The sequence below is a fragment of the Thamnophis elegans genome, chromosome Z, assembly GCF_009769535.1.
Source record: "Thamnophis elegans isolate rThaEle1 chromosome Z, rThaEle1.pri, whole genome shotgun sequence".
Taxonomy (NCBI): domain Eukaryota; kingdom Metazoa; phylum Chordata; class Lepidosauria; order Squamata; family Colubridae; genus Thamnophis; species Thamnophis elegans.
The window spans coordinates 22,208,956-22,228,232 of NC_045558.1; positions in this window are offsets into that span (position 1 = coordinate 22,208,956).

Consider the following 19,277-nt stretch of genomic DNA (forward strand, 5'->3'; position numbering starts at 1 on the left):
AGCGTTTTAGATGAGTTCGCAGATGTGTTCGATGGGAAATTGGGCTGTTATAAGGGTACCCCTATTTCCCTTTGCCTCGATCCCCAGGTCGTGCCCATCAGGCTGAAGGCACGTAGGGTCCCTTTCGCATTGAGAGCAAAGGTAGACGCGGAACTTGATAAGCTTATAGAGCAGGGGGTAATTGAGCCTGTGGATCATGCCTGTTGGGAAACCCCCATAGTTCTCCCGGTCAAACCCGATGGATCGGTGAGAATATGTGCCGACTATAAGTCGACCATCAATTTGGCCCTGCAGGCAAATCCTTATCCTGTTCCCGTAGTACAACACCTACTCCACTCCTTAGGGCAAGGCCGTATTTTCGCCAAGTTAGATATGGCACAGGCCTACCAGCAGCTCCCCGTAGATGATGATGCGGCTACAGCCCAGACCATCGTCACTCACTGCGGGGCCTTCCGTTGCCGCCGTCTTCAATTCGGCGTTTCGGTTGCCCCGGGGATTTTTCAGAGCCTCATGGAGCGGTTGCTCCATGGGCTCCCAGGCGTCGTTCCTTATTTTGACGACGTCCTGGTCGCAGCCCCCAGCCACTCGGAACTCCTAAAAATACTGCGGGAGGTCCTCACACGTTTTAGGGAGGCAGGATTGAAACTAAAGCGCAGCAAATGCGAAATCGCTGTCCCCAAGGTAGAATTTTTGGGATTTCTCATCGATGCACAAGGCATCCACCCCACTCCTTCCAAAGTTGCCGCCATCAAAAACGCACCGGCACCCACCTCTAGGGCGGAATTGCAGGCGTTCCTGGGGCTTTTAAATTTCTATGCCCCTTTTATCCCCCACAAGGCGTCGTTAGCTGAGCCGCTACACCGACTGCTTGATCGGTCAGCGGCCTGGAAATGGGGTAGCCGTGAAACGCACGCGTTCGCGGCTATAAAAGATATTTTAACCTCGTCGGCAGTCCTAATTCAATATAGCGATAGGATGCCTCTAGTCTTGACGTGCGACGCCTCCCCCTATGGCATAGGGGCGGTTCTGAGCCATGCTCTCCCAAACGGCTCAGAGGCTCCTATAGCTTTCTACTCCCGGACACTCTCCTCTACGGAGCGGAACTACAGCCAAATTGATAAAGAAGCTCTGGCTGCAGTGTCCGGCGTTAAGCGATTCCATGATTACCTCTATGGCAGGAATTTCACCCTTGTCACGGATCACAAGCCGCTCCTGGGGCTATTGGCAGGCGACAAGCCAACCCCCCCCCCATCTTGTCTCCCCGTATGACACGTTGGACTGAGTTCCTAACAGCGTATTCGTATACGCTGTTATACCGTCCGGGTAAGCAGTTAGGGCACGCAGACGCCCTGAGCCGTTGCCCCTTGCCACAGACGGATACAGCCCACATGCCCGCTCTTTCTATCTTGTCCATTGCCGAATCCGACCTCCCCGTCTCTGCTGCGGACGTTGCAGCTTGTACAAAGGCCGACCCCGTCTTATCCCAAGTAGCTTCATGGGTTTTGAGGGGCTGGCCCGCGGAAAAGGTAGCGGAAGGATTCCGACCATTTAAAGCGCGACAAGCCGAACTTGCTCTTCACGGGGGTTGTCTTGTTTGGGGGGATAGGGTAGTGATTCCCACAGCCCTACGGGCACGAATCCTGCCCGCACTCCACAAAAACCATCCAGGCATAGCGAGAATGAAAGCCTTAGCCCGCAGTTATGTGTGGTGGCCCTTGCTAGATTCGGAAATTGCAGATTACGTAGGCCGATGCAAGATATGCCAAAATTCTAGGCCGAATCCCCCCACAGCCGCTCCTCGTGAGTGGGAAATTCCTAGAGGCCCATGGTCCCGTCTACACATTGACTTTGCCGGCCCCTTCCGTGGCCGAAACTTCATGATAGTAGTCGATGCTTACTCTAAGTGGGTGGAGCTGGTAATCATGACTTCCACTACAGCAGAGAGCACAGTGAGGGCCCTCCGTAAGATGTTTGCCACACATGGGTTACCGGATGTGATAGTCTCAGATAATGGGCCCCAGTTTACTTCCACCACATTCCAAGAATTCCTGGCCAAACAAGGAATCAGACACGCAGCCACAGCCCCTTATCATCCAGCGAGTAACGGCCGGGCGGAGCGCGCAGTTCGCTCAGCCAAAGAAGCCTTGGGCCGCATGGATCAGGGCGATTGGCAAGAAAGAGTGGCGGCTTACCTTTTCAGCCAACACTCCACACCCTGTCCAACGACTAATAAAAGTCCGGCGGAGCTCTTGATGGGTAGGAGATTGCGAACCCCCCTAGACAGACTCCATCCACTTTACGCAGGGGATTTGCCGGGCAGCCTGGGGGCCCTTCCTTCCCACGCGTTTAAGTTAGGGGATCCCGTATGGGCCCGTTCCTTTTCTGGGGATCCACGGTGGGTTCCCGCAACCATCACAGCCCTGACTGGCCCCTGTTCCTTCAGGGCCGGCCTGGCCGACGGAACACAATGGAGGCGCCACCTGGACCAGTTAAGGCGACGCCTCCCCGCGGAAGCAGACGGCCCGAGCCTCACAGACATTCGTTCTCAGCATGAGCTACCCTCGATGACCTTTTCCCCAATGGACTGCCTCCACGCGGGGAACGGAGGACAAGCCGATGCGAGCATTTCGGACAGATGTGCTTCATCCGGCTATCTTTCTCCTCGAAGCCCTTACCGAGACTCTGAACCTACATCTCAACCGGATGGTATGGGGCCATTGTCGGACACCCTTGTTGCCACGGAGACGCCATCGCGGACAAACGGACATCAGGCACGGGGCCCGGGGCCAGCGCCATCTCTCGGGGCCGCGTCGCCGACTCACCGCCCCGCCAGGGACACGTTTCCGCCGGCAATTTCCCCCCCGACGACAACTGCCGGGGAGTTACGAAGGTCGGGACGAGAGCGTCACCGTCCCACCTACTTACAAGACTATGTTTGCCCCATCTAAGGGTATCTCCACTAGGGGGGGGAGGGGTGTTGAATACTAGCGCGAGAAATGAGGCCTCTCTCTGGCTGGTTGGTTCTTGGGCGGAGCCGGTTCAATCCTCGTCTGATTGGTCGAGTTACTCGACGCCCCATTGGCTCCTTGCTTAAACTCGGAGGTATAAATGTTTGGCGCGAACCATGCCACGTTGAATCGTAGTTACTTTGTTGAATAAAGGTTGCTGCTTAGTTTATCCTCTTGTCGCGTCCTTCCTCCTCGCTCCAAGATGCAAAAAGAACCAAGGCAGGAAGGAGGCAATGATGTCCCTTCCACCTCCTCGGAGACTCGGAAGTTCACACGGGTGCTCTGCAGCAGCTGGCTCCAGACGTTCGGGTTTTCCCTTTTCTGTAAAAACTTCTGCCCATTCACAAGGAGACCCGCCTTCATTTCCTTCCCACGATATCTATGAATGAATGAGTGGTTGGAAAACTTAGGAGCGAGAGGATTCCAGGAGTTTAGGAGTGGAGGAAGAAAAAGGTAGCCATCACAAAACATCTTCCGCAGCCACTTTGAAAAAAAATAAAGCACTAAATCTTTTTGTTTTAAGTTTTAAGCTTCCATGCTTAGAATAGAATGGAATGGAATAGGAAAATGGAATGGAATGGAATGAGAATGGGAATAGGAAAATGGAATGGGAATGGGAATAGGAATAGGAATAGGAATAGGATAGGATAGAATGAAATAGAAATAGAGTGAAATAGAAATGTTTATTGGTGAAGTGTGATAAGACACACAAGGAATTTGTCTCCAGTGCACCAAATCACAGTGTACATATAAACAGCAAGTAATAGGTCATAGGTCATAATAATAGTTATAATCATTAGTTACAAACAACAAAGAACCAGTATGACAAGATGAAAAATAGGAGGGGATATTCAACCTAGTACTGAATTTCTCTTTAACCCATTTTTTTTTACTGTCTTTCTTCTCTGTTTTATTTTTATTTTGTTACCAACTGAAATGTTTCATGGACTTTTTGTAACAAGGTTAGAGGTTATTATATTATATTATATTAATTATATTATATTAATTATATTAATTATATTATATTAATTATATTGTATTATATTATATTATATTATATTATATTATATTATATTACATTACATTACATTACATTACATTACATTACATTACATTACATTATATTATATTATATTATATTATATATATATTATTTTCATTAGCAAACCATTTCACAATATATAATTACATATTCTTTATGTGATTAATCACTATGCTTTAATTATGTTCAATTTGTAATAATGAAAATATATCCTGCATATCAGATATTTACATTATGATTCATAACAGCAGCAAAATTACGGTTTTGAAGTAGCAACAAAAATAATTTTATGGTTGGGGGTCACCACAATATGAGGAACTGTACTAAAGGGTCGCGGCATTGGGAAGGTTGAGAACCACTGTTCTATAACAAACCAGTAGAAATGAATCATGAGTTGCCATGTCCTCCATTGTATACCAAGGTTTGGTTGGATATCTCAGGTCTAAACCATTTGCCTGTAGCTCTCACTTGCTATCAAGCAAGCAAATTGGACTGGGATGGGTTTTTTTTTTCTTTTCTTTTCTTTCTTTTTTTTTTTTTGTATTGCAAGTTTGTACCATCCCAGTGGAATGTCCTCAGCCGAGCTACAGGAAGTGCAGCTAGTCTGATCCATCTGCGTGATAAATGGCACATTTGTCCAGGAACTGACCTGGGAGTTGTCTGTTATTTTAAGTCAATGTCAGGATATAATTTATTGGATTTTTTGAATGTATCCATCAATTATATTCCTTGACTATTTGCATCATGTGCTCAAATTTTCTTTTTAGGAAATTAAAAAGGTTATATTGGTTAGGTTCCTTGAATATTTATTGCTGTGATGTTTGGTTAAATGCAAATAGAGTATGATTGGCCAACGAGCCCAGCTAGTATTAGTCCAGAGAAAGTTATTAAAGCTACCATTCCAATGAAATAAGATAGTTGTAATTAATATAGTTCATTTTAAACTAACTTTCCATAGTTTGGTGTTCTGACCCCCCCTCGTTCCACACCAAAGCACACTCCGAGCCAAAGATAAGTTACAGCATTTAATTAACAGACAGACAGGTCCTTGGCAGCAAACCGGCACAGACAAGCTTGGGCAGCAATAAACACAGATAAGGTTTGGCAGCAATCCAGCCTGCCAAGCTCATAACAATGTTCTCCGACATTCGTTCCTACGTTGACTTCTGCAAGAAGGGCGTGTGCACAAGTAGTCTTTTTATAGTCTGGAGAGGAGCCTAATGACCACCAGCTGAATGCAATTACCTCCTATAACTGCGCAACTGTTCCTGACGCCTATTAGCTCTTCGGTGCCGTGCATCCAGGAACATCTCACTACTGGCATCCAGCTCACTCTCCCTTGTCTCCTCCCCACTGGTCCAAGGCTCAGGCACCTCTTGGTGGCCAACCAGCCTCTCTGCACCCTGCTTGGAGTCAGAACCCTGTCCAGGGTCCTCCATATCCTCCAGAGCAGACTGATCGGGCCTCTCGCTGTCAGAGTCTGGTGGCAGCTCCAATGGCTCCTGCTGGGCCACAACACTTTGGTATATGGAGAAAATGAGCTGAAGAACAGGAAAGAGCCAGGTGATTGAAAAGGCAGGTGTTGAAGATAATGAAGATCTAATTTCTGATTTGCGTCTCTGTGTTTGATCTCAATTCAGTCTCCACCTGATGGCTGGGGAATTCTGAGAATTGAAGTCCACACATTTTCAAACTGCCAATGTTGAGAAGCACTGGTCTTGTTTATAGTCCTGGAACATTCTGAAAGTTTCCTATAAATACAAACCAAGCATGACCCTACTTAGCTTCCTAACCTAGACTCAATCAGCCAATTAATACCATGTTTTAAGGCTCTTAGCTAGGGTTTAAGTTCAATCATTTGGGGGAAAAAATAATTCCCCCTCCCCCAATTTTTGCTAGAAATTCATTTTATCAAATGTTAATTTTCTTCATGTCTTCACCATTTGCAAACTCAGTAGACTCAGGGTACGAACATAAAATATGCATTTTCAGACCCAGTCCTTATATATTATCCACACTCCTTTGTCTATTTTATGAATAAATTAATGCATATATTTTCCATAGCAAATCTCATTACATTATTTTGAAAAAATGCAACATTTCAGCATATGTATATGTGAGCAGTTTCCTACATTATTATATCTTTAATGTCACATAAACTTTTTGGCGAGTTAATTTGCAATTTGCAATTTGCAATTCACAATTTAATGGGTTTATATGCCGCCCAATCCTGGGGGACTCCGGGCAGCTTACAAATACGAAATGAAATAAAATAACACACAGGGGGGGAGAATACAAACAATACAAACAATTTAAAAAACACAACATACATTCGGTTTAATTGGGGGTTGAACCTGGTTTGAAAGTCAGCAACCCCAGGCCTGTCGGAACAGCCAAGTTTTGGTGGCTTTTTGGAAGGCCACGAGGGTGGGAAGGGTCCGGATCTCTGCTGGTAGCTCATTCCACAGAGCAGGAGCAGCTACAGAAAAGGCTCTCCCCCGAGTGGTCGCCAGTCGGTATTGTCCGGTCAATGGCACCCGGAAGAGGCCTAGCCTGTGGGTTCTTATCAGACGTTGGGAGGTGTGTAGCAGGAGACTGTCTCTCAGATATCCAGGTCCAATGCCATGTAGGACTTTAAAGGTAATCACCAGCACTTTGTAACGCGTCCAGAGACTAATGGGGAGCCAGTGCAGCTCGCGGAGGATAGGTGTGACATGGGTGTACCGAGGTACACCCGATATCGCTCGCGCGGCTGCATTCTGGACCAACTGCAGTCTCTGAACACTCTTCAAGGGCAGCCCCATGTAGAGTGTGTTGCAGTAGTCAAGCCTTGAGGTGACGAGGGTATGAGTGACCATTTGAAGTGCCTCCTGGTCCAGATAGGGTCGCAACTGGTGCACCAGGCGAACCTGGGCAAAAGGCCCCCTGGTCACAGCCGACAAATGATGTTCTAAAGTCAGCTGCGGATCCAGGGGGACACCCAAGTTGCGCACCCTCTCTTGAGAGGTGTAAGCTTTCACCCCCCAGGCTAATAGATGGAAAATCCAGACTATCCTTGGGAGGAAATATCAAAAGCCACTCGGTCTTGTCTGGATTGAGTGCCAACTTGTTTACTCCCATCCAGACCCTAACAGCCTCCATCCAGACCCTAACAGCCTCCACTGGCACATCACTTCCACTGCTTCGCTGAGTTGGCACGGGGTGGACAGATACAATTGAGTATCATCTGCATATTGGTGGTACTTGATCCCGTGCCGGCGAATGATCTCACCCAGCGGCTTCAATTTGTGCTTCATCCCTAGTCTATAAAGGAAAAAAAATCTCATCATGGAGCAGAAAATAAAGTAGATGCCATACTGGAAACACTCATTCTCTATTTCACATTACTTTGTCTCCCAGGTGCAATTTGGATACCCAAAGCAACTGTCTTCAATTATAAGTTAGTTGAAGAGATGACCAACTATATGGAGAGGGAGCATAAACTATTAATACAAAAATGAATTTTAAAAAAAAAATTAAAAATAAAAATAAGTCGTTGAGTATAGCATCGTACGTTCTGCATTAAGAACTATACAAAGGGGTTGGAGGAGCCAACATCACAACAATACATTGTTTGGATTTGGCTGTCCGAAACCGCCGATGACACTTTTGCCCCTGGATGGTCCTAAACCATTCCGAAGAGACGGTGACTGGGAAGACAAGACGTTGCTGGTCGCAGGGATATCGCAAAGTCCCTGATCGACCCAAGGGGAGTGCTTCCAACCGGTGGCAAACAGGCAGTCCACCCCCCTGGCTGACATAGTTGGAGATGGCTCCAGAAAGAAAAAGAAGTGAAAGTGTTTCTACCTGGTGAAGGGTTTTTTTCTTTTCTTTTAGAAGATTGCCCTAAGAAACTCTTTTCTTAAGCTTAATTAGTCCATTAAGCAAGAACAAAGCAGCGTACTTAATCCCCATTGGACTGCCTTAGAAAGTTTTGTGCTCTTGCTTATAATCTTTTGTGGATTGAGTGATTGCAACGCTCCTGTTTTTTCCGCTTGAGGTGAAGGGATCTCTTTTTTCCTTATTTTCCTTTACTACTTTAACTTTTTTGGCTTAAATTAAAACTCTTTTTACTTCAATAAATTTCTTCTTCTAATTGTTGCAATATTATATTGGAGATACTTAAGGAAAGAGGTTTTAAAAAGAATCAAATCTGCCACTTGAAAGCCCAAATCTGAAGCTTTTTTTCTTTTGCTGCTGTAACAACTGTTTTCTTTGTTCACTCTTATCTGACTATAATGACTATACTGGAACGTCTCTTTAAAACCTGATAAAGACTCAAGGTCACAAATAGTGGTGTGTGGAAAATACTTTGACAAGAATTGGAAAAGGAAAGAAAAACTTTAGAACCCTTCTTCTTTGAAAACCATAAAAGAACATTCGTCTAAAATAAAAATAGATATATTCTTCAAAATCTGTGATAGGCTAGAGTGGCAGATTGTACCAAATTCCTCTTCTTGCTCTTTCCCTATATTATTCCTTATTCTAAAAAATGGAGCAATACTCAGATGAAGAAAACTTGTTAATTCAAAACATTTTGGCTGGACTTCAAAACATCTCAGAAGGGTTTGAGAGATTCTGCAAGAAATGGGACAGACTATGGGATATTACAGAAAAAGATGATGGGATTATAGCCCCAGAAATTAAGGGAGTGAATGGAAATACAGAAAACAAAGATAAGAACTTAGATGAACTTATAAATGGAGTAAACGTGTGTGAAAGTGGAAAGAAGGGAAGCTGGAAAAGTGGCTTTGATAATTTGGTGTCCCACCCCAATCTTCAAGATATAGGAGAAAAAGAAAGAGCAGGAGGTCACCTGCACATTGTTCACCCCTTGCATGGAGCAGCTTGAAGAGTGGCAATGACAGTCATTGCATTAGGTGATCTGAGCTTTGCCACCCATTCCCGCCTTTGTCAAAGTGTGGTCTTGGGGGTGAGTATATGCAGCACCAGTAGGCGTTATTAGTTTGGGCCTCCACAAGAGTCCCAGATCCTCATGTATAGATATAGATACAGAATTCTTTATTGGCCAAGTGTTATTGGACACACAAGGAATTTGTCTTTGGTGCATATGCTCCCAGTTTACATAAAAAGAAGATACATTTGTCAATAATTATAAGGTCCAACACTTAATGATAGTCATAGGGTACAAATAATCAATATAAATATAAATCGTAAGGATACAAGCAACAAAGTTACAGTCATAAGTAGGAAGAAATGGGTGATAGGAACAATGAGAAGACTAATACTAATGCATCCTTAATGGAAAGTTTGACAGTGGTGAGGGAATTATTTGTATATTAGAGTAATGGCATTTGGGGAAAAACTGTTCTTGTGTCTTGTTGTCTTGGTGTGTAGTGCTCTACAGAGTCGTTTTGAGAGTAGAAGTTGAAATAATTTATGTCCAGAATGCAAGGGGACTGTAAATATCTTCATTGCCCTCTTTTTGACTCATGCAGTGTATTCAATGGAAGGCAGGTTGGTAGTAATTGTTTTATCTGTAGTTCTAAATATCCTCTGAAGTCTTTGCCTGTCTTGTTGGTCTGCAGAGGTGCAGATGACGGAGTCAATAATTCCTCTGGAGAACAGAATCAGCAGCTCCTGGGGCAGTTTGAGCTTCCTGAGTTGACACAGAAAGAACATTCTTTGTTGTGCTTTTTTGATGACTTTTTGATATTAGGTGTCCATTTTATTGAATTGAATTGAATTGAATTTATTGCAATTATATGCCGCCCTTTTCCCTGAAGGGGACTCAGGGCGGCTCACAATCCAAGTCAGGGAAGGGGATACAGATAAGGGATAAAAAAGACGAACAAAACAATACACAATTTAAAAGCACACAACAACCATACCATTCGAGAGGGGGGGGCAAAAGCTCTTTAGCCCCAGGCCTGTCGGAACAGCCAGGTTTTAAGGGCTTTGCGGAAGGCCTGGAGGGTGGTGAGGGTTCGAATCTCCACGGGGAGCTCATTCCAGAGGGTCGGAGCAGCCACAGAGAAGGCTCTCCTCCGGGTAGTCGCCAGCCGGCATTGGCCAGCGGATGGAATTCGGAGGAGGCCTAATCTGTGGGATCTAATTGGTCTATTGGAGGTAATTGGCAGCAGGCGGTCTCTCATGTCTTGAGATTTGATAGAACCTAGAAATTTGAAGGTCTCTACTGTTGATGTGGCCCCCTGGGAAAATTAATCGCCCACCCTTGCTCAAGACACTTTCTTTCAAACCTCCTCCAAGCATAGTTGCCAAAAATCACTGGGTATGATTTCATATGATTGTAAAAATGGGAGCCACATAAAACTTGCAGTCCTGGGATACTTATTTCCTTTGACAACCGCATAAATAAAAGACTTGACACTGCAATCTTGATTTTTTTCATTCCTTTAGAAACACCATCAAAGACATTCACACTTCTGAATAAGCTCATTGAGTACCAGAGAGAAAGTAGTTCCTTTATACTCCTAACCACAAGATCCAGGGTAGAGTTGTATTTCGAGACACATACATTGTCAAAGAGCATTTTCATCTACCTAATATCTATTTATTTTACATAATCCACAACAGCTGACCAGTTTTTTTTTTAATTCCATCAAAGAACACCGTGGAATTAAAATACAAAATCGTGCTCTGAAACTAAAGAGATGCTGGCTACAATAACCATTTGCTAAATGTAAATGTTGTGTGATGGATGGAGAGAGCTTTGGTGGTTTTACTTTCAGCCGTAGCCTGAAGAAACAAAAAAAAATCGAATATAGAATATATTTTTTCAACATTTACATATCCAAATGTCTTTCTTTTTTCAGCTCTTAACTTTAGCATGTTGTTTGTATCAGTTACTTAGGCAAAAGGTGATTTATGTAATTGATGCGTTATCTGCTTAGATCAAGGGACTAGACACATATTCATTCTCATATTTTTTCTAAAATGTGTAAAGAGAAACAAAATGGGATTTACAGTTCGGTGGTTACTGGAAACCTGTAGCAAGGCCATGTCATCATGCACTTTGACAGTCATCTGCACTTCTATTATCTGATAAGGTTGAACTGGAAAGAGTAGGAAGCAGACACACTGAGTTATAACAGCTGGGTTTTAATGCGTTCCCACTTTTAGAATATTATGTGGAGAATCTATCTGTGTGTGTGTGTGTGTGTGTGTGTGTGTGTGTGTGTGTGTGTGTGTCCCAGCATAACTCTGGAACACCTCGAGCAACTGGAAACAAATAGTGTGCAGGTAAGATACTCCTAAAACCCCTTGGTGTGTGTGTTCTGTTTAGATACAGCCTGTTGTGCCTTAAAATGGCTTCTACTGTAGTGCCATAAAATGGCTTCCACTGTACAGCGCAGTGGAGTTGCCATGGTAACAGCTTTACTGTACTCCACAAGGGGATTTCCTCTGGTAAGGGGGAAAATCCAACATTAGAAATTACATTTGGTCCGGACATTTCGCCCCTATAAATAAATACCCAGGAAATGCCGGGTTATCAGCTAGTTCTAAATAAAGCATAGCAGTGACATTTAATGCCACATGTGACGGGCTATTATGAAACCTGACTGGTTTCATAAAAGTGACCTAATTATTTTTTCAAATAGTGAATTTGAAAGTGACCCTCCCCCTTCTAGAAAATAACTGTCTCCAACAACCATTACGTTCAAATTTCTAAACAAGTCTACATGTTAAAAGATGTTGCAGCAACTACATTTTCAAGAATGTTCAGCTTTCATGGATAGTGTAAAAGATGGGATGTTTCATCACACTATATGGTTGAGATGTGACTTATTTTGTGGGGGGAGAGGCGAACAGCCCATTTATCAAAGGTATAGATTGGTGTGAAAGATAAATCTGGCAATATAGAAAATGGGAAAGTTCAGAGAAGACACTTTGAAAGTGCAACCAACAAAGTAGTATGGGATATGACAGGTGGCAATTTTTATTAGAAAAGAAGAACCCTAGAAACTTTGGGATACATGTGTATGCACGCAAACACACATACACAGAATTTGATGGTCACCTTTAGTGGTGGGCTGCTGCTGGTTTGGACAGGTTCGCCTGAACCAATAGTTGCGACCTGCAGGACCTGCAAGTGCCCCCCCTGCCCCCCACTCCCACCCCAGGACTATGCTGTCCTATTTTGCCTTATTTTTGATGGCGCACACATACGTGCAAAACACGGGAGCTAGTGAAGGGTATGCGCGGAAGGCCGCACACATGCACGGATGCCGCGTGCTCACAGCCAGCGAGCCGATTGTTAAGGTAAGTGCAGCCCACCTCTGGTCACCTTCTATCTTCATTGTAAATAAGTCTGCTTATATCTGCAATAAAGAATCAAGCTGAATCCATTACTTCCCACAAGAGCACCAAATTCCTAAAAAAAGGATTCTTGGAGAAATCTCTGACAATGGGTTTTTTTTTTAAACTTTGGAGGAGGACTTACTCATGGCAGCACGCAGTAGAGTGGTTTGTTGTCTTTTAAGAAACACAACTATTTTAATGATTTCAAACCCACTGATTTGATACATTAACTAATCAACACTTCCCACTCTGGAGTGTATTCAAAATGAGCCTATGAGTACAACAAAGGATTATTAAGAAAGGAGTTTTGAAGGGATTACGGAAAATGGCAGCCAATATATTGGTGGTTGCCAGCACTGTTCTTCAAAAACATTTCTGGGATGAGATGGAGGTGGCGTGATGACCAATTGGCAAGAATCCATCTGCAGCTGCCAAGAGTTTCATGGTTTCTTACATTGCCATAAGCAATAGGAAATGGTTATTTAAATTAACTGGTAATGGAGGAGAAGGAAGGTTTTAGAAAATTTTGCTGTTCCTGGAAAAAAATTGATTAGCCACTCAGCACACAGGTCTTGCTTTACCCAATGGCACGCTTAATAATTCTGTATACATTTAATTTCTTTATATTACTTCTTTGTATTACTATATAATATGATAAAATACTAATATTCATTTAAAAGTATGTTTTAAAGAAAAAAATGCATTCCTCGGTGATACTAGAACTCAAGCCTTCTGTAATTTAAAGCATTATTCAAGTATTTCAAGAAAAGTTCCATTCAATATCTTGAGTAATTTGGCTTTTCTTTGAATGCATTTTTTTTAAAAATAGATTTTTAAAAAGAACAATCTTAGAGAAGTACACACACCCCACAAATGGGCTGTTTTCAAATATATTTGGATCCAATTACTGTTTTCTTCCTGTCTTCTTGTCAAAAAGTTCCATAAAACTGTCCATGCATCTACCCAAAGAAGGAATGGTCTGCCAAAAAATGCTAAATAACAACTTCTAGCATTCCTCACTATTTGATGGTGTTCCAATTGCTAGAAACTGTGATGTGCAACATCATAAAAAGAACTTTGTTACCCTAAGATAATGAACAATCTTACAATAGCACTGAACAAGTTGTACTCATGAGGGGTTCTTGTAACTGTGGCTATTGCAGCATCTCCAGAGACATGGGGATGTACATATAGTCAAAATAACATTCCTTTCTCCGAGAGTCAAGGACATCTTGCCCTGCATCTGGAAGGATATGACTGGAAGGCATCTCCAGTTGGGATGGCGCTTGATTGGGCCATGTAGTGGACATGTGGGTGTTGGGCAGGGACTTGGACTTTAATTTGGGTGGGGAAAACCTGGAAGCTTTCAGATTCGGGTTTTCCCAGATGTGCCAATATGAAATCTCTAATAAAATGGAACTTTGAGGAACCTCAAGTCTCAGAATCTTCTTTCGTTGGGGATGTTACTTGGAACCGTGACAGTCACATGATTACCATTTGCAACCCTCACTGCTGGTTTCCAACAAGCAAAGTGTCGACCCTGAAGATTACAAATGTGAAGCGACATCTTATTGTAGCCTTCGTCTATTTCTTCTTAACTTTTAGGTTTGCAGGTAAAGGAACTTAACAATATTTCAGGCTTCCTACCCTCTAACTTTTGAAAGCGGGGTTACTTAGATAAAGGAGGGAATGTTATGTCTAGGTAGCATTCTTTCCTGTGGGAACAGAGAAGATGCCTGCAGCTGGAGGAAGGTGGAGTTTGGAGTCACTGGACTGATGGAATGAGAATTGATTGGAGATGGTGACTCAGGGGGAAAGTTTCAAACTTTTGCTTTTTATTGGGTGTAATTCCAGATCCTGGCCAGAGTCGGAAGTACACCAAGTCCTTGCCAATTTGATGTGTTCCTAATAACCAGACTTTGATATAAAATGGATGCTTTGGTCTTTATTTCATGGGACATGTTACTTGGAAGCTTGACACAAAGTCAATGTGATGTCCCACTAAACAACAGAGTGGGATTTTCTTCACGATGGCAACTGGAAATGCCAGAACTTATGTTATTATGCAGTGAGGTCACACAATGTCACACTTTATGGTTACATTGCTTAGTGACAAAAATTCCAGTTCCAATTGCTGGCATTAACCAAGGACTACAGTATATATAAATTCTTCATGGCAAATCCAGAACAATGCTGTTGGGCCAATGACAATGTCTGTTCTACATCTTATTTTAACCTCCACCAGAATTTGTGGCCAGAACAAACACATATTACAGTGGCACAGTTTCATCTTGATGACATTAGTCTTTCCCTTTGTTGACCAACATTGTCTTCATCTTTTCTTCCATCCGTGAGTGAAACCAATTTAAGATGTCATTAGATAAAATATTTCTAAACTGTATTCTCAACATTATCTGACTGGTCTTTCAGTGCATACAGTGTGTAACATTTTGTCATCCATTACCTTGGAAGTACCTTCTCGTATGTTTATTCAATCTTTTTTAAACTGGAGAGATGTTCATAAAGGTTGGGGGATGAGGGGCTGACAAACCAGGGGAAGAAAAAACTCAGATCCCAAGAAAAAACAACCCCGTTCCTCCTGTAGCACAGTGCTTGGATTATTTGGCTAGCAATATGTTGAAAGGAACCAGTCACAACCCCCCCCCAAAAAAGCCCCACTTGGCCAGCCAAAGATCAGCGGCAGGACCACTCTGCAGAGTTTGGGATAGGCAGCACCAGAGCTAGGACAGAGACTGGCAATGGAGCAGAATCAGGGGTGGGCTGCTACGGGTTCAGCCGGGTTCGGGAAAACCCGTAGCTAACATTATGGCTGGTTTGGAGAACCTCCAAATCCCACCCTTGGCTGGCCCCTCCCATCCCCATTATGCCCCTTCCAGGAGTCTCTACGCAGCCCGTTTTGGATCCAAGGTAAGTGCAGGGCGCACACGGAAGCTCGGGGAGGGGGTAAAATGGGCTTCCCAGAAGGAATCCCCCCCCCTTGCTGTTCACTTACCTTTGTAAATGCACGGTAGCAGGCTTCGCCAACCCACCAGGATATCATCACATCCATTTTTGATGATCTGCACATGCGCGGGAGGTCCTGCACATGCATGGAGGTGGCGCATGCGAATGAAACGTGTGCACGTGAGTAAAACAAGTGCATGTGCAAATATGCCCGCACTCACATTGCTACTGAACCGGTAGCAAAGGTAAGTGGATTTCACCCCTGTTTCAACCTGAAATGGAAGATGAAATCGTAGCATACGAATTGCCAGGAATATAGGTAGTCTTTGATTTACAATTGTCATTGAGCCAGTTTTATGTTGTATGGTCATTGCAAATGCTGACCAATTGTCAAGCATCAAAAAATGTAATTATGTGACTATGAAAGGGGGCAGCTAGCGGAATATCAAATTCAGGCTGTAAGTAGCTCTCAGTAAGTGCATCATAACCTCAGACTGCTGCTGTGACTAATCATAAATCAAGGACTACCTCTACAAAGTCCATGAAATGCTAAGTTTAAAGATAGAAATAAATGCCTTGAGCTTTAGATATGATGATGATTACTTCTAGACCTAAAGGAAATGACTAACTATCTCAGAAAGCTAAATGTGTATGATGAGATTTTAAAAAATTTTGAAAATGAAAATAAACCTGTTCCCACCAAATCTCTGGATTTATTTTCATTATCTAATTATCACAGATAATAAGAAGATTGGACATCCTTTGATATAAATCATTTTTGTCTCTTATGTTTTGGCAGATCCATGTTTCACAACTCAGTGCTCGGTGAAAGTACCATTTGTTTAAAAAAATGCAGCACACTTTGAACAATAATTTTCCTTAGCATCATTAGAGAAAAGATCCCTTTGGTGTTAATTGGAAACATGATTTTTCCCCCCTATTACCTGAATCTTTTACTACCTGGTAATTTATTTCAGAAAGTTAGTTTATAGTTTAGTAAAATTCATGTGTGGTCAAATGAAGAACACTTTTTAATATAAAATCCCATTTGAAAAGTATAAACCCAAGATAATAAACTCTCTTTATTTACTTTTAAAAACTTGCTGCACACATGCAAAACATTTAAAGACTCGTTTTAAACTTCTGGACAAGATAAAAATAAAAGATTCAAACATCAGTTTTGCAGATACTTTCAAAATAGCAGCACAGATTTTTAATTAAGAAACAGATTTCTTGCATCCTAGTTTCTTTCTTTTTTTGCCTTCTGTCTGTATTCTCTCCATCTAGAATTAAAAAGAAAGCTATGATGAATAAAAAGTTGTTACAATATTAACTTTTGCACATTTTTGTTCTTACTGACATTTTATTGTACAATAGCATACTATATTTTTCATAGTTGACAAATCACATACTTTTTTTTAAAAAAGTATTAAAAAAATTTGCACTAATATTAACATACAGATTTAAAGAGAAGGAGGAGGGGGAGGGAAGGAGGGAAGGAAGGAAGGAAGAAGGAAGGAAGGAAGGAAAGAAAGAAGGAAAGAAAGAAAGAAAGAAAGAAAGAAAGAAAGAAAGAAAGAAAGAAAGAAAGAAAGAAAGAAAGAAAGAAAAATGGCTTCCAGTCTTCTTTACAGCAGCTACAAATAAGGTAAATCCCATTTTGAAATATATTAATGCTGCTAATTTTAAAAATGTTAAATCTTGCTGAATTATCTGGGTTCAATTGCAGTATTTTTTCCCCCCTAAAATGCTCCTTCACTGTGATGTGGTTAAATCTTGAACAGATATAAAGCATGAGAAATGAAATTCCTATTGGGACAATAGCTTGACCTAAGTTTTGAATATATATCATTCTGAAATATATTATGTCTATTGTATTTGAATATGCTGTTTTAAAAAAAAAAAGAAAATAAATGACCTTGCTTTATCTATATTTAGGAACGGGATTTTTATTGATGTTACTGTTTCCAAAGGAAATGGGTGTTCTGTGGTTCAAATTTACTCCTCTGATCCTCCTAGAGAGAGGTTACCATTAATAAATATGGTTTTAATTTTGCAAAAGCGTGCCATCTGTCTTTATCAAGGATTAATTTATCCTTGAAAGGTGTAGCAGATGCACAGTGTAGCTTAAACTGAATATAAGCAATCTCCCAGCCTCCAGATGGTACTCATAAAGGGGTAGGCAAAACTACATTTCATTTTGCTATCAGAAGAAACAATGATTAAAATTGTGCCAAAACAATTTTTAGACTTATTGCAGGTTTTCCAATTATGTCATACAGTATGTGTATTTGCTTTCGGTACAAAAACTGGATTTTTATTGATTGGTCCCTTAAAGGATTCCCAGATGTAATCATAATTGTTTTAAAGAAAACAGCAGCATTCTCTACCAGTATAAGTTCACAAACTCACATATTTATATTTCATTTATTAATAACTGTTATTGTCAAAGATATATACAATTGAGAATTTGTATATGTGAAGACTTTTCAGAAGGTTGAAGTATTTTAATGGCCTGTTATATATAAATTACAAAAATAATTTGCCATTAAACACAAATAATTCACTTACAACATTTATACCACATAATGTTTATTCTTTCTATTCATCATTTCAGTACAGCTTAATCAATATAAGACAACATAATAAAACCATATTCTTAAAACTGAATTTACTATACACACTTACTAAATCAACTTCCGTCTAAGTATGCATGAAGACAATTTCACATTATTTCTTATTCGATGTGCATATATCAGTAGTTTATCTTTGATCAATTTGACTTTTGATCACACATGCTTAAATGTCCCAATTGTAAGTGTCTTGACAACTTTTTTTTTCTATTTTAAAATGAACTTAATACAACAGAAAAATCTATTTCTGATCGATTGCATAACTCTGATTAAAAATAGTTGCCCAGAAACATTTTGATCCTTGGAAATTGTATCATTTACTCACTTATTTGGAAATGGTGTCATTTACTCACATTCAAAACTTGTTCTATCTAAAATGCACATTTCCCACAAAGTTTAACTGGTTCATTCAAAACTCAGGAATATAGTACCTTAAATCCTTCTTCTTTCCGACTGCATTTCCAAACCTCAATAAGGGGAGCAATACACCTGCAACGAGCATTTCTGGTACAAATACTGTAACCTTTTCTTTAAAAATGGCTTTTTATTGACTTCCTTTGCATGTGCCTGCTTGGTTTTCTTTTCTCTTTCGGTTTAAGAATATTAATCAAACTCTTGTGGCAGTGAAAAAAATATATTCAGGTAATGATACTATAAGAACTAAAGATTTTCTCCATAAAAGTTTTGCACGAAATAACACAGTGCTGTGCTGTGGGTGGCATTTTTTAACCAGGTTCTATATTTATGATTCCATTGAATTACAAATTATTTCCATAGCCTGCTCTTTCCTTCTTCCTCTTCTATTTTTTAAAATATTTCTCCCTCTCTCCCTCCCTCCCTCCCCCTCCCTCCCTCCCTCCCCCCCCCTCTCTCTATCATTTCAAAATTATATTCAGGCTTTCAGTTCCACTCATCAATTTAGACTAGGAATAATTTATATCGGAAACAGACACATATGCAGCTTTGGTATCCTAAAGTTTGTCATCAGTAGTAAGTTATTATCAAAGCAAAAATGATTTCAGGGTCCAGTACCCTTAAAAAACAAACACTGTGTTATAACATGAGTAACATGTCCCATCTAGATAGGAACAAGAACTATTGCTTTCTATAATATCTCTATTATTATCCACCCTCACACCCCTTGTTCCTATCAAACTGGTAGTTTAAGTTAAGAAGTTTAACAGTAAAAAAAATAAAATAGAACCAATTAGACTCTGATAAAAATTGATTACATTTATATACATACATAATATACCGAGAGCACAATAGGGTCACACATCATGCTACTTATGGCTTGTTTAATCATTT